Here is a 15,799-nt window from a genome sequence, read left to right as displayed (position 1 = left end):
CCCAGGAAAATTATGACATGCCTAGGAGGTATATGTCAAAGAAATGGAGCCAGAACCTTGATCACCTGAAGCTGGAGATTTTCGTTAAATGAGCCAATTAAATCCAATTATCATTTAAGCCAGCTTGAGCTGGGTTTTCTTTTGAAATAGTTGTAACTGATGTATTGGCTTATGTGCTAAAAAGTCCAGGGTTAAAGCTTCAGGCATGGCTGGTTCAAGGTGTTCAAACAATGTCAGCAGAAATCTGTCTTTTCTCTCCTCCCTCACCCCCTCTGTGTTGGCTTCATTCTCAGCCTGGCTCTCCCAGTGGGAAGCTGCTCCAAGCTTACATCACACTAGTTCAGCAACCTGACGGGGGTGGGGGCGATGGCGGGCGGTGGTGGGGGGGGAGAACAGCCTTCTCTTTTTCAATGGTTTCTGTGGAAGTCCAGGGCTTGAGTCTCACTGGCCCATCTTAAGTCATGTGCCCATTGCTGAATCAATCACTACGACCAGGAGAGATGCTCTGATTGGCTTGGCCTTGATAATGTACCTGGAGCTGGAGGGGAGAGGGGATCTCTCCCTTCAGTCTACTCAAATTCCTCTCAAGAGTTTGGGTTTCGAATCAGGCCTGACTTTTCTAGCATTGCCACTTTTTAGCTGTGTGATTATGGGCAAATTGCTGAATGTCTCTGAGCCTCAACTGTAAATTAAGGATAACGATGGTCTAAAACTCAGGGTTGTTATGAACAGGAAATGAGATAATCCATGCAAAGCATTTGCACAGTGCTTGCTGCTTTGGTGTTATTGTTATCATTATTACTATTTCCTAGCTCCAGTACCTCTACTTCAGGAAGTCTGCCTTGATCACTCCTTCTCTGCAAGAGAGAAGGAAGTTTCCTTTTCAGCTCTCACAGCCCTTTTTCTTATGATTTCCTATGTGACTTTAGTGTTTTAGTTTCAGTTTGTGTGCATGACTCCTCTGCTCTTTTAGACTTCCAGCGCCTGGAGGGACCAGGATAGCTTTATCTCTGTATCTTAATAAGAACCACTGCTAACGCCCATCTACAGTTTCCAAAGCATTTCCTACTCTGCTTTTTCATTATGAACCTTAATGCAATCCCTCAAGGTGGGAGGGATTATTACTCTTCACAGATGGGGAACCTGAGGACCGGAGGGAGCAGTGACAGGCCAAGGTCAAGCAACGAACTGGCGGACAGGGAGTTAGCTGTTGAGGGGCTCCCAGCATAGGCTCTTCCTCCTGGACAAATGGTTTTGAATCTAGAGTTCAAACCTTGGTGGAAGATCCCTGAGACCCGCTGCATCTTCGCTAGGAGAAGGTGCATGCTGTCTTCACAGCATGCCATCTCTCCCTGCCCGTAGTGCCTCCCCCTTGAAGCCCTCCTTCCCCAACCCCAGAGACATCCCCGTCTGCACAGCCATCTCTTTCCGCTTCTGAAACACACCACCCTGACCAGCCCCCATCACTGTGCCTCATCAGGCATCTGAAACCGACCTGCAAACCCTAGGAAGGGCAGATGAGCGTGCCTCCTCCTGTGCCTGTGCCCTGGGACAGCTTTGGTCTTGGACAAAGCATATGGCTTATCCTGCATCCTCCTCTGCAAGACAGCTTACATGCTGTGGATTCGGCAGAACCTGGGTTTGAATCCCAGCACTGCTGTGTCCTGCCTCTGTTTCCTCATCTGTAAAATGGGAATAGCGCTGCTGGCCTCAAGGGCTCCTCATGGGGATGAATCGAGAGAGGGAAGTGCAAGAGGGTGATAGGCTTCCAAGGGGGTGCAGGAAGGAGAAATGTCTTCGAGGAATGCAGGAATGTCCCCTCTGACCTTGCACGCGGGAGATGGTCTTCCGGCCTCAGGAGGCCCTCCCCTACTCCCCAGCCTGGCTCGATCCCCTGAATTGCTCTCCAACTCACTTCCTGGGCTGTGGTTGGCTCATCATCTCTTTATCTGTAATCAGTTCTCGTTCCTAAACCCGAATCTTATCTCTGTGGCGGCACAGACTTGCAAGCTGGGTGGGGAAGGGATTGGGCTCTGTCTGGGTGACCCAGCCCAGCATCTCTCCAAACCTCAGTTTCTTCCTGTAAAATGCGAACAGTAAGAAGACTCACCTTGAGGGGTTATGGTGAGGTTTGGGGCCAGTGCTGTTCCATGTGGCAGCATCTAGCCACATGTGGCTATTTAAATTCATCAATTAAAGCTAAATAAGGTCATAAAAAAGCAGCTCCTCGGGTGCACTGGCCACATTTCAAGTGCTTACATGTGGACGGTGCAGCTGGACAACACTTCCATCATCCCAGGAAGTTCTAGCGGCAGCTCTGGTTTGCACAATCTATGGAAAGCACTCAAGCCTGCACCAGGCACATGTTGGCATAAGTTCATCTGGAGCTGCAAACTCTTTGAGGGCAGGGGCCGTGATTTCAGGGAAAGTTCTGCTCTCCTGCAGACCCAGGAAGTTCTAGCAGAGAGCTGGGGCTCACAAGGAGGGTTGGATTGGTAGAGGGGCTTCTCCGGGATGGGGGTGGACCAAGTTCAAAATTGGGAGCTCAGGTTCCTGCCTCAAGGCAGACACGTAGGGCTTAATTCACTGTCCTGGTGGAGAAGGGGCACCGAGCACTGGGATGGGGCAGCAGACTGCAGGAAGGGGTTTCTAGCCTTTAGAACGACCAGCATTGGACTTTTCAAAGGAATAATGGCCATGGGTTTGCACACGTGTTAGTGTCTCTCTCTGTCTCTCCTCTCCCCTCCCCTTTCCTCTCTCCTTCCCCCCATCTTCTCTCCCTCTTATCTTGTTGCCAGAGAAGGGAAGTCTAGATCCCAGCTTGGAGAACAGAGGATGCCTTCCTGCATCTGGCTCCCTCACAGGGAGCAGGAACACGAGGCTTAGAGAAGTGCAGTGACTTGCCTTAGGTGTCTTTGTAAGTGAGGGCAGAGTGGGACTTCTGGAAACAGCCTCCCTGAAACAGGGCCTCCTTGGAACACAGGCCACAGGGATGGTGCTGTCTGCCAACCTAGCAAGCCCTGATCTGTCCCCAGACCCTGCTGTGAGGGGGTCTCTGCTGACCCCACCCTGACTGGAGCAGGTTGGGCAGCTGTGAGGTCCTGGGCACCTCTCCAGTGTCTGCCCCTCCTCCAGCATGGTGCTCGGGACATAGTAGGTGTCTCGTGGGCACTGGTTGAACCAAAGGGAACAGGTGGATCCTGTGTGAGAGCCCAAGGCCCTGTGGAGGGGTTAGCCCGATCAGGGGGTCTATAAGCCCCTCACGGGAGGATGGTGACCCCAGAGCCCTACCTTTTTAGTGCCACAACGCCTTTAGCAGTCTAGCAAAGCCTGTGTACCATCCTCAGAATAATTTTTGAGGTGTTTTATTGAAGTAGAACACGTATGTTAAAGTGACACATCTAAAGTGTACATCAGTGAATTTTCACAAAGGGAACACACTTACCCCAGCACCCAGCGCCCCAGCAGCCCCCGCTCGTCCAGCTCCACCTCCTGGACCTGGTGATGTTTACAAGTGCACACTGCAAGGAGAAGCGTGTTTTAGCTCAGGCTGGGTGCTCTGTGCATGTGTGGGGGGTGGAGAGGGTGTGTGGAGCTGTGGGACGTGCCTGAGGCGTGGGGAGATTTGTGGGGTCTGAGTGAAGTTTGCCGTGTGCGTGGGTTCAGGTATGAATCTGCCAGGGTTTGTGTGGTGGTTTGGGGTCGTTGGGACGCGTGTGTGGGGTTTGGGGGTTATTTACAGAGTATTGGGGCGTAGGCTGTGGGGCGCGGTGGGAGGGCTGGGTAGTCTCCGTGGGGTCGTGGGTACCCGGGTGGAGGCCCTGGGGTCGGGGAACGAGGGGTCTGCGCGGGCTGGGCCGGGGTGGGATGCCAGCGGGCGCGGGGCGGGACCTTGCGTGGCCTGGGCTGGACGGAGGGGCGGGGCGCCGGGAACATGGGGCGGGGCCTCGGCGGGGCCTGGGCTAGGCGGAGCGGCGGGGCTGGACGGAGGGGCCTCGGGCGCGCGGGGCGGGGCCTAAAGGCGTGGGGCGGGGCCTGAGCTGGCGGAGGGGCGGGGCCGGCGGGCGCGCGCACGCAGTCGGCGCGCCCCCTCCCGGCCGCCATGTTGGCTGGTGTGTGGGTGTCAAACGGAGCTAGAAGCGGCGGCGGCTCCGCTGGCTCCCGTCGCTCCCGCCTCCTCAACGCTAGTGGCGGCCGCAGCCGCGCATCCGGGTCGGCCCGGAGGAGCGCAGGTGAGCTGGGGCCACGGGGCTTGGGGGCCGGAGCGGGCCCAGGGCGCGGACCCTGCCCCTTCCCAGGCGGACGCCCCCAGAGCGCTGCCCCACCAGCCGTCCCCCAGAGCATGCACCCCCGCAGTCCCAGCCGGGTCTCCACCTCAGGCGGAACCCCTTCTTACCCGCCCCACCAGGTGGAGCACGGCCCCCTCCCCGTCTGGATCCCTCGTTCCGCTGCAGGGACCCCCCCCCCATTTCCCCTCGGGGAGCTCTTCCTTTCATATCCTCGGAGCCTGGGGCTCCCCCTCCTCCCACCCGAGATCCGGGAGCCCCTCCAGGCCTCACCGTCTACCTTTAAGCCTAGAACAACCCCGCGCCTCCTCCCCGGGGCACTTTGCTCCCCTCCCCGGGCCAGGCGGCCCTTCCCTCCGGGAGTCGGGGGAGGGATCCCCCGTCCAGGATGCCGGCCGTCCCTCTCTGGGCTGCCGCGGGTCCCCTCCCTTCCCCAGGGACCAGGTTCTCCCTCCCCGCCCCCGCCCCACAGCCCAGCGGGGACGGGGGCGGCAGAGCCAGGCTCCAGCTGCCTTTTGTTCCGCGTGGGATGGCAGAGACCCCGCCCGGCGATTCTGCCGGCCTGGTCGGGTGGGTGACTGGGTGCGCGGGGCCGCGTCTTCCAGGAGACCCTTCCTCTCTCTCCCCGTGGGGCGGCTCCCCAGGAGCCCAGCGCCTTGGGAGAGGCCGGCCCTTCCTAGAGGAGTCCGTGCCAACAGGTTTTTGTTTGCGACCGGAGTTGGTCCGGTGGCTTGGCGGGGGAGGTGCAGTTCGCTCCCCAAGAAACCCCGGCAGGGGCCTGTGGAAACCCATTCCTCCGCCCACGGGCTCCGTCTGGGGCCCTTCACTGTTTTGCTGACCTGCGGACGCATCTGAGTCTGTGCTGGAAGGAGGATGGGGCTTAACCATCGTGAGGGTTCAGATGGGGGAAACTGAGGCCCAGAGAGATTGGCCCAAGGTCGCGCACCGATACAGTGTCAGTGCCAGAGCTCGATGCTTGGGTTCCAGGGCTCTCTCCGCGATGTTTCAGAATTTTCTTTAGAGAGATGTTCAGGGTTATCCCCTTCTTCTTTTCCACGTTCACGTAAGAAAATGGACAGGAAAAGAGGAGAAGTGTGAGTTCTTCCTTTCCACCTCCAGGAAATGCCCTGTGAAAGAAGGGATTGGAACAGGAGGTTACAATGATTGAAAAGGTGAATTTTAGTTTTTAGTTGTCCATGCCCTCCCCCAGTTATGTAGGATAATGAAGATTTGGCAGAAAACGTGTGTCTCTTGTAGCTCTAGATACGGATGGTAGGCGCTGACCAATCATATACCCAATCCCACACAGCAGTGATTGAATTTGCGCTGATAATTAAGTTTTCATCTTATTTAAATGAACACCCAAAGGGCCTGCAGGTTTCTGAATGGTACTTGTTCCAGCGATTGTGTTTGGGACAGGTGATTGTGTCGGAGAAGTTGCCAGGATCTTCTCATATTTATCTGTATTTTTTTTTAATATCTGTATTTTTATTTTACATTTTTTTTTTAAGAGCTCCTGACTTATTTATTTTATTTTTTTGGCTGTGTTGGGTCTTCGTTTCTATGCGAGGGCTTTCTCTAGTTGTGGCAAGCGGGGGCCACTCTTCATCGCGGTGCGCAGGCCTTTCACTATCGTGGCCTCTCTTGTTGTGAAGCACAGGCTCCAGACGCGCAGGCTCAGTAGCTGTGGCTCACGGGCCTAGTTGCTCCGCGGCATGTGGGATCTTCCCAGACCAGGGCTCGAAGCCGTGTCCCCTGCATTGGCAGGTGGATTCTCAACCACTGCGCCCCCAGGGAAGTCCCCATTGTCAGACTCTTGTGAAGAGTGTTAAAGTTTTCAAAGCTTTCTGAGAGCTGTTCTCACTGTTCCCCAGAACCTTCCTGTTGGATTGGCGGGGCGTGGATGAATGTGGTTGTTGACATTATATGGCATGAGGACCTGTTGACCCCGAGCCTTGGAGAAATCAAAGGGCTTGGATTTGGGGGAGTGAAGTCGGGGAGGATATGAGGAATTATCTAGTCCTACTCCCCCATTTGTCTGCTGGGCTTTCCACTCAAGCATTCTGTTTAAACAGATCTTCTGTCCAGCCTTCGCCAGCCAGCTCCGCCAGCGTCTGGGCCCCTCCAGCTCTGCTCCCTGAGCCTCACCACCCCAGGCATTCTTTTGGAGCACTTAGCACGCTGTCTGTGTATCTGGGGTGACACTGTGACACTGTGACGTCTTTGAGGCCGATGATCACCCTGCCTTTCCTTCCCCAGCGCCAGCTCAGTCTCTGGTGCATGGCAGGCACTCGCTGAAGATGTGAGGTGTGTAAGGAGTCCTGGGGGCGGGCAGGGAACACGCTTACCCATCCCTGCTGCAGGCTCCGTTGTTCTGTCTTGCTCTTGCTTAAACTGCTGCTGTTGGTCCAGCAGTCCTATGTCAGTCACGTGGGTATTATCTCCCTTCTACAGGTGAGGAAACCGAGGCCCAGGAGCGTAAGTCCTGTGCTCAAGGTCACACAGCCAATAGGTGATGGGGCTGGGATTCACACAGGTCTGTTGGATCCCCAAATATTATGATACCTGTTACCTCATCTGAGAAACTGAGTACTGGGGTGAAGAGACTCTCTCTAAGCCCAGCTGTGAGTTGGAGGAGGACGGAATACCGTGGGGTGACCTGATTAAGATTGCTGAGGTGGGAGAGAGCAGGTTTTGCTTTTGTCAGATGCATTGTGAAGTGACTGTTTATCCCCATCTGTTGAGTTTTTGAAAATTGACAAGCTTTCTGATAAGTTTGTCAATGGAATTTTCTTTGGTCTTAGTTAGCTTGTTCAAGGTGTCTAAAAATAGAAACTTAGACAAAGAAACACAGTGAAGTGTCTGTGAAGCTGAGAGGGTGTGTTGAGTAGCCTCTGTCCACGGGCTGTTTGACCACACCTATCTTCCAGGTTTTTGATGTCTTGAAATACAAAGCTGTTTGAGCAGACTTTGTTGTTGCTGTTGAACATAATTTCATTTTGTCTTTACATCCATGTGTAACACAGGGATTGTAACCCATCCATGAATGGAAAAACTGAGGCCCAGAGAGGTTAAGTAACCTTTGAGGAACTGACCCAGCCAAGAGTCACACTCAGGTCTGTGTGATTACCAAACCTGGGTCCCTGCTGCTCCACCAGCCACTGCAGAAAGCAGTGATGATGAGTAGTCATTTAAATTGTAGGATAAACTTGTGATCTGAAAGTCATCAAGTTCATTTAGAAGGTTGGGAGTTGTGAATGAGGCGATGTCTGTCTTTTTCCTAACTTTAGGATCTGTGAAGGTACTGAGGTTCGCATATCAAGAGTTTCATGGACTGCTTGATCGAGGCAAAATTTAGGGTTTGGTTTTAAAAATTGGCCTGGCTCCTTTGAAGCAGATCTGTGGCACCGTTATAATACCCCCTGCGAGCGCATGGGATTCCTTCTGGTGACTCGGCCCCGGCCCACCCAGGTGCTGGAGCTGCTTTGTGCCTTCCTGTTGGTCCTGGTCTGGGCGGAACGCGCCAGCCCGCTAGAGACGGAGAGGGTAGCTTCTTGCTCTCTCTGGTCGAAGCAGTGGTAGGAATTGGGGCACAGAGGTCAGTGGAGGGACCCCGGTGTCCTCTTCATGGCACCCAGCTAACAAGTGGAGCAGGGAGAGGCAGGCTTGCCCTGCGGGGTGGCTCACCATCCGGGGCTGATGCGTGATGTGGATTTAAAAGCATCTATAATTCATCACTTCTGAGCGCAAGCTTCGTCCCGCCTCTCACTCCCACCCTCCCCTCTTAAGGAAGTGTCATCGTCACATCTCGGTGGCTCTGTAGCTGAGGACACCAAATGGTACAGATAGTTTGGCTACAAAGGCCGTGTGACAAGTAGCTTTGGAATCAGATGTGGGCACAAAGGGGCCTCCTGGCTGGGTGGCTTCGGGCACTTTAATCACTGAGCTTTGGTTTCCTTGTCTCTAAAGAGGGCCAATAATAACCGCTTTGCGGATAGACTAATGGTCTTTCTCAGACACTGGTGCGCATCAGCACTGCTCAGAGCGCGGGCCCCTCCCCCAGAGTTTCTGATTCAGTGGGTCTGGAGTGAGGCCCGAAAATGGGCATTTGCAGCCAGTTACCGGGTGTTACTGATGCTGCTGGTTCCGGGGCCAGATTTGGGAACCGAGGCCCAGAGGACAGAGTGAGAAGGCGTGTGGGGAGCCTGCGAGGGCCGGCTGTGCCGGAGGCTCACCGACAGCGGCTCCCTTCTGCCCCCCAGGTGCTTCTGTATATCGCTCAGATGATGGCATGACCCTTGGGAAGGGAATTTGGTTCTCTCAAAGCGATATTTTCACTTGTTCTGCCCCCCAGGTGCTTCTGTATATCGCTCAGATGATGGCATGACCCTTGGGAAGGGAATTTGGTTTCTCAAAGCGATGTTTTCACTTGTTCTGCCCCCCAGGTGCTTCTGTATATGGCTCAGATGACGGCATGACCCTTGGGAAGGGAATTTGGTTCTCTCAAAGCGATGTTTTCACTTGTTCTGCCCGCCAGGTGCTTCTGTATATCGCTCAGATGACGGCATCACCCTTGGGAAGGGAATTTGGTTCTCTCAAAACGATGTTTTCACTTGTTCTGCCCCCCAGGTGCTTCTGTATATCGCTCAGATGATGGCATGACCCTTGCAAAGGGAATTTGGTTTCTCAAAGCGATGTTTTCACTTGTTCTTATGTGATTGTAATTGGGCTGTGGTCACAGGCGTGGTGACCCTCTGGGTTAGTTGGGATGTTTTCCTTCATGAAGGGAACTTAAGATGTCAGCGCCTTTCAAAGAGGCAGTAAATCCAGGATCCTGTTTGAAAAGCCGGTTCTTCATTCCCACACATCAAGCGAGATGTTCACTGTCAAGGCCCTTTAGAAATGCAGTTGGGAAAGGGCAGGGGGTGTGGCGTTGGGCATGGAGCAGACTCCCACGGGGCCACTGGGGCGGCCACTGGTGTTAATGGAAGTCACTCCTCCCTCCAACAATTCTGAGTGATTTCATATTCTTTGGTGTTTAGAGTTTGGAAAAAAAATTATTTTCCTCCAGTAGGTAATTATCAGCTAGTCCATCAAAACCAAACACGTGGGTGTGTGTGAGCCCTGATGGTCTTTGAGTGTCTCCTTTGTGCCAGGCCCTGTGCGACTCCTTTTATGCCCAGTAGTTAATTTAATTTTCATTGTGATCCTCCAAGGCCTGTCACCACTGCTCTTTTTGCCTATGCAAAAACTAAGTCTCAGAGAGGTTCAGCAGCCTGCCTCAGGCCACACAGCCAGTCAGCGCCCCAGCTGGTATTTGCCGCCACCAGTGTCAGATGGAAAACCACACTATTTCCATGGCCTCGGCCCGCAGCCGTTTCAGGTGCTCTCACTACCTCAGTGTACGCTCACGGCAACCCCGCAGGCATTTCGCGGGGGAGCAGAGCTGGGGCTCGGAGGGGTCGGGCTTGTTCACATGCCCCCACCCAGTGTCCGGCAGGACCTGAATTCAGTCCCATGCCTGCCTGAGTTTGGAGCTCGGGAAGCTGTTTCTATGGCAACACCTCCCCTCCCTGCCCAGGGCTGCAGAAGTCAGTTCTAAGACCCGAAGCTGCCTGGGTGTGCTTGTAGAGCACGGCCCTGGGGGAGCCCCAGCTGGGCTTGCGGGAGGAAGTCTTTGTGGCTGGTAAGGGTTTCTGTGTTTGCAAAGCTGTGTTAAAATCATTGCCCAAATTGCTCTTTGAGAGAAGGGGCTCTTTCTTTTTACTTTGTAATCGTGAAGCTCTGCACATTTGTTCTGTAAACATGACACATGGGAATTTAGGACTAAAAAATGGTCTGGTAATGCTGTTGTTAAAATGTGATCAAATTCATGCTGAAGAACTCGATAGTTTTAAAACGTTATGTATAAGTAAAAATATGAAGTATCTCCTTACTCAGCAGGCAGTTAATGCATGACTTACAGCAAATGGGTCATTTTTCTGGTCGTACCATGGGTGAGGAGGCTGGGGTGTGATCACTTTCCCAAGGTTTGAAAATTGCCTGCAGCTCCCAAGTCAAGGGGTGAGAGACAGCTGTGTGTCAGTACCTGCCCTGCGCTCTTGGGAGGCCCGGGAGGTTTGGACTTGAATTTGTTGTTCTGTAAGCTCTTTAAGACTCTGAGGTGACTAAATCATGAGAGCGAAAAGTTGCTATCCAGAGTCTGTCCCCTTCTCTGTGTCCCCCTCCCCCAAAGTCATGGCAATAAAGGAATACTGACGGGCTGAGAAATCACATTTTTATTTGAAAGTACGTCCTCCCTGAGTGCCCGTTTGATACCCAGAGCTGTCATGGGGTATAACGAGTGTACTTTGGATCCAAAAATTTGGGAAATGGATGGTCAGAGAAATAATTTTGGGGCCACTTTATGAGAGGCAGTCGGTCGATGTAGAAGTATGGGCATCAAATCAAGGGCAGTTCCTTGACAATAGGGCTGACATTTGAGATCAGCGTCAGCCTTGGGGGTATGCGGCAGTAGTCTCTAGGGTCAGAGGGCTGGGTGTTCGTGAGGTGCCATGGCTCTCGCCACCAGGAACTCAGTCTAACTGAGAAGACAGTTAACGTTAGTGAGACAGAAGCTGGTGGTCTGTTGAGTTGTGATTTTGATTCTTGGTCAGGAAATGAGGAATGGAGAAAAGTCTGGAAGAGTCAGGGAGAAGGTAGGATTGAAGCTGGACCTGGCAGGACCGGGAGCCGCGTCCGGGAGAAGAAGGCAGAGGGCGCGGGCGTGGGTGGGTGCCTGGGGGGGGGCGGGGGGGGGCGGCGCAGGCTTCAGAAGCAGCTCTGCTGGGCGAGTGCCTGCTGAGAGCAGCGAGCACCGAGGCGGCCCGGCGGCCACGCGGCCACTGGCTGTGACGAGGCCGCGGCCCTGGGCCTGGGGGGTGCGGCGGCAGTAGGGACCCGAGCGAGGGGGCCTCTGGCGGGGCCTGCCGCGTGGCATAGCTCCCGTGGGTGAGGGCCTGGCCAGGCTGGCTTCCTGGGGCTGGATGGGCCCCAGCCCCGGAGCCAGCCCCAGGGTGTGTGTCAGAGCGAGCGGGGGAGGCAAGGACCTCGGGGCCTCCCTGCCGGCCGGGAAGGTGGACGCGACGCCCTTCAAGCCTGCGGTTCGTATCGTGTCCTTGACTGCACCTGCAGATCGCGTGGCCTGGAAAGCTTTCTCAAAATGCCTGTGATGGGGCCCCACCCCAGACCGTGGAGTGGGAGCCAGTCGTTTTTTAGAAGTGCTTCAGCTGATTCTGATGCTTTGTGTGGGCTGAGAGGCTGAACTGTGTGCTCAGGGAGCTTCTGGGAGTGTCAGGGATTAGGAGGTGGGAGGAGGCTGGAGCCAGAGAGAGCAGGAGGCCTTCGCAGTCATGAGGTGTGGGGCGCTGGGGCCCTGAGCTACTGTCGAGCTGCTGGGGAGGGGAGGGGCCAGGTTAGGTGGAATGTGCCAGAGGAGGATGGGCGGGTGACCAGCAGGCTGCCTGCAGAGGTTTGCCTTTGAGCCACCTTGGGAAGGCGGGGCTGGGTTAGCAGAGTGTCAGCAAGGTGAGGGCAGGAGAAGAGACTGTGGCCCACCAGTCTGGTGACCTCCCTCAGGCTGGCTCTTAGCCACGTCTGTGGAGCAGGTCCTTAGCTGCCCGGTCCAGCCTGGGAGCCAGGTTCCTTCCTGCACCCCTGATTGTAATGACTGCAACAGACACTACTTGTAAAATATAAGACTACATTTCTTTAAAGTAACTACAGTAAAGACAGTTGTAACTTAGGGCTCCTAATTTAGGTAGATTCACTTTATTGATTAAAGATCAGAAGTGAGGTTTTACCTGGTGTATTTAACACATACCACAATATCATCATTTATGGTGTTTCCAGAAAAGAATAGTTTAGAGTCCAGTTCATTCAGTCTTTATTCAATGTTTATTGAACACATATATATTATGCACTATAGGTTGGGAATACATACAAGATGTAAGTTCCTGGGAGGGATAAATTAGGAGTTTGGGATTAACATATGCACACGACCATATATAAAATAAATAACCAACAAGGACCTACTTTGCAGCACAGGGAACTATACTCAATATTTTGTAATAACCTATAAGGGAAAATAATCTGAAAAAGTACATACACACACACACACACACATATAACTGAATCACTGTGCTGTCCACCTGAAACTAACACGATATTGTAAATCAGCTATACTTCAATTAAAAAAAAAAAGTAAGTTCCTGCCTTCATGTAGCTGATGGTCTGCAGAGAGTGGCTCCTGACATGGGACAAGTAGTGTCAGCCCCGAGAGAGAGACGGTTAGAAAGTGGTGTCAGACGCTGAGAATGCACCTGGGTGTCGGAGAGGAAATGGTACATAAGTAGAGTCTTGAAAGAAGAGCGGGAGTTCTGGGGGACAGAGGGCCCCAGGCGGCGGGAGTGGGCTGGGAACCCGCCGTGCTTCTCACACAGTCTTGGCAGTGAGCGGCCGGCCGGGCCCTGGGGGCTCAGAGCAGCTCTGCTCTGTCCGCGCCTGGGGAGCTGAAAAGGCTCCTGTGAGCAGAGGTCCTCTGTGGTTTGAGACAGGCGAAGGTGATGTCATGGCTGTGGTGCCGGGGCGGGCTGGGGACCCGGAACGTCCACACTCCTTTCTTTTGCCGCAGCAGGTGGGGCTGGAGAGGGTCCTCAGCCACCCCACCTGTACTGGAGGCTGGTTCCTCAGGTCCCAGGGTGGGGGGCGGGGTGGGGGGGGGGCGGCCGAGGCAGCGCCCTCACGCCGTGGTGAGCAGGTCCCCTGGGGAAAGGCCTCCTGACAGCCAAGCAGCTGTGTTTTCCAGAAGCCCCTGGAGACCTTTGTGACCAGATTGTCAAGGTGAGGGACCCCGGCCGTACCTTGGGGTGCGTGTGAGAGGCTGCTGTGTGTCAGGCTTGGTGCTGGGTACCCAGGGATGGCCCGGCCCTCAGCCCTCCCAGTGTGCGCTCGGCAAAAGTGGTCCCTGGGCCCGATCCAGCCCACCAATGCTTTCTGTCTGGGTCGTACTGTGCCTCTTGTTAAAAATTAAACTTGGTTGCTGTATTGGTTTCCTATGGCTGCTGTAACAAACTACCACACACGCAGTGGCTTAAAGCAACACGGTTGTATGCGTCAGAGGTCCACACGGCTCTTAGGGGGCTAAAGTCACGGTGTAGGCAGGGCTAGCTGCTTCTGGAGGCTCTAGGGGAGCCCTGTTCCCCTGCCTTTTTGCAGCTCCCGAGGCCGTCCACCGTCTGTGCCCCGTGGTCCCTTCTCTCTTCAAAGCCAGCAGCAGCCAGTCCTGTCCCTCTCACAGCGCGTCACTCTGACACGGGCTCTTCTGCCTCCCACTTGTACTTTAAGGTCCCTTGTGGTTACGCTGAGCCCCCGGATCATACAGGATCCTCCGCCTGTTTTAAGGTCAGCTGATTAGAAACCTTAATCGCATCTGCTCCTGTAACTCCCCTTTGCCATGTACCTGGGATCAGGATTGGGCATCTTTGGGAGGCCATTATTCTGTCTACCCCAGATGCTAACGTGAAAATCAGGAGATCTTGCATAGCAGTCCAGACTTGCGGCTTCATTGACAAATCAGAACACTTGGCAGCCGGGGGCCTGCACTGTTGCCTGGCAACACTGGGTCAGTGCCAGGGTCGGCGCCATCTCTGGATGGGGTTGCGTGCGCCAGCTCTTTGCAGCCCCCGCCCCTCCCGTGGTGCCCACTCGTCTCCCTTCGTTGCCTGGGCCCTGTTCTGGGGACCCAAGGCCTCACACAGAGTCCCGTCATGGCAGGCCCGTACTCAGGGTGGTGGAGCTTCCTACCTCCCTCTGCCGTGTCCTCTTCCTTGTCCCTGCGAGACTCCCCTCCCCCACCTCCAGACCTTGTCCCGCACCCTCCTCTGCCCGGCACAGCCCCCTCCCTCCTCTCCATGCCCGGCCCCCCCAGGCTCTACATTCCAGAGCATCTCTGGTGCTATTTTAGGTGGTATTGTTTGTACCGTAACTCCTCGTCTCCTGTCCCCTGCTTTTCTGGCGCCCAACGCTGGTACATCCTGGTGCCTTCCATCCTATCTCTTGCATTGGCGTTTGTGAAAAGCAAGTCTTTGCAGTGCACCTTCAGAGCCGTATCCATCGAGTCAGGACGACCCAGCAGCATTTAGTTGAACATCTGCTGTGTGCCCCGTGCTTTCCTAGACACTGGGAATACGATGGGGGATGAGGCGGAGGGAGACACCTGCCTTGCCTCCCCTGCAGACCTAGTTCTAGAAGAGGGAGAAGGAGAGACAAGTATCAGCCTCCTCCTGCGTCTCAGGAGGGAGGTCTGGCAGCTTCCTGCTCGGGCCCTGGCCTGGAGGCGAGCTCCGTCCGCAGTGCTGCGAGGTGCTGGGGCTCTGGCAAAGGCATTTCAGTGAAAGCTCCCCGTGTTTGCAGGCGGCGCCTGGACCCCAGCTGACAGCGGAATTGGGGCAGGCATTTCGGAGGCCCAGAGGGCATGTTGGGTGGCAGTGTGAAGGACCAGAACGGACGCCTCCGTGTGCTGCTGCCCGGTGGTCTGACCTGGGGCTCTGGTGGTTTTCGGGGAGCCCTTTGTGTGGCCTCTTGTGGCCGGGCCTGCCCCCAGGTGACCCCATGCTGTGGGGCCCAGGTGGGGGGCACCGGGTTGAGCCCCTGGGGTTTGACAGCTTAGGGGCATCTAGTGCTTTTGTCTACACAGAATATGATCCAGCAGGTCAGAGGTCTTTGGAAACTTGCTTGAAAACAAAGCAAGACTTATCGTTACGGAGGATTTCCAACTTATAAAAATAGAATAGTTCAGTGAACCCCCATCACTCAGCTTTGACTGTTTTGATCTAGGCTCTTCCCCCTCTCCACCGCCCCCAGATTATTTCAGAGCAAATCCCAGACTTGACTTCATTGATAAGTGCCTCAGTGTGGATCGCTCACAGACGTGGACTCTTTGGCCACTTGCTTTTAAGTGAGGACTGACCACCAGCCATCCTAGTTCTGATGTTGCTACTCTGTGAGTTTGAAGCTGCTTTTTTCAGTTGTAGAATAACGATCATCTTTATACAAAATCTTGATGTGGGTTGAATTTTATTAGCACTTCTGTTGAGGCAAAACAATGAGAATTTTGCTATTTTAGTTTTTTTTTTTTTTTTGCAAAATACATATAACATAAAATGTACTACGGTCACCATTTTAAAGTGTAAAAACTCAGTGGCATTAGGCACGTTCTCCGTGTCGTGCAGTCCTCACCACCATCTAGTTCCTGAGTTTTCCGTCACCCCAAGGAAACCTGTGCCCATCAGCAGTCACTCCCTCTCCCTCCCCGCCCCCACCCGGCACCCGTGGACTTGCCTGTGCTGGACGGTTCACCTCTTTGGAGCCACGCAGCACGTGGCCCTCTGCGTCTGGCTCCTTTTCACTCAGTGTCGTGTCTTCCGGGGTCACCCCTGTGGTCCAGTGTCAGTGGCTTCATGCCTTTTATGGCT

General features: G+C 54.4%; 1 protein-coding gene across 2 annotated transcripts in view; it reads left to right on the top strand.

Annotated features, from left to right (window-relative positions):
- Positions 1 to 4,094: 4,094 nt before the first annotated feature.
- EPN2 (epsin 2) overlaps positions 4,095 to 15,799 on the top strand; it is a 67,773-nt gene continuing 56,068 nt past the window's right edge. For both annotated transcript variants that reach the window (XM_082441116.1, XM_082441113.1), the window contains exon 1: positions 4,095 to 4,232. The gene's annotated coding sequence lies outside the window, so the exon portion shown is untranslated. The remainder of the gene's footprint in view (positions 4,233 to 15,799) is intronic.

The sequence above is a fragment of the Balaenoptera physalus genome (genome assembly GCF_965194825.1).
Source record: "Balaenoptera physalus genome assembly, chromosome: 20".
NCBI classification, from domain to species: domain Eukaryota; kingdom Metazoa; phylum Chordata; class Mammalia; order Artiodactyla; family Balaenopteridae; genus Balaenoptera; species Balaenoptera physalus.
Note: the sequence above shows the minus strand (reverse complement) of the source record. Positions and strands in the feature narration are given on the sequence as shown.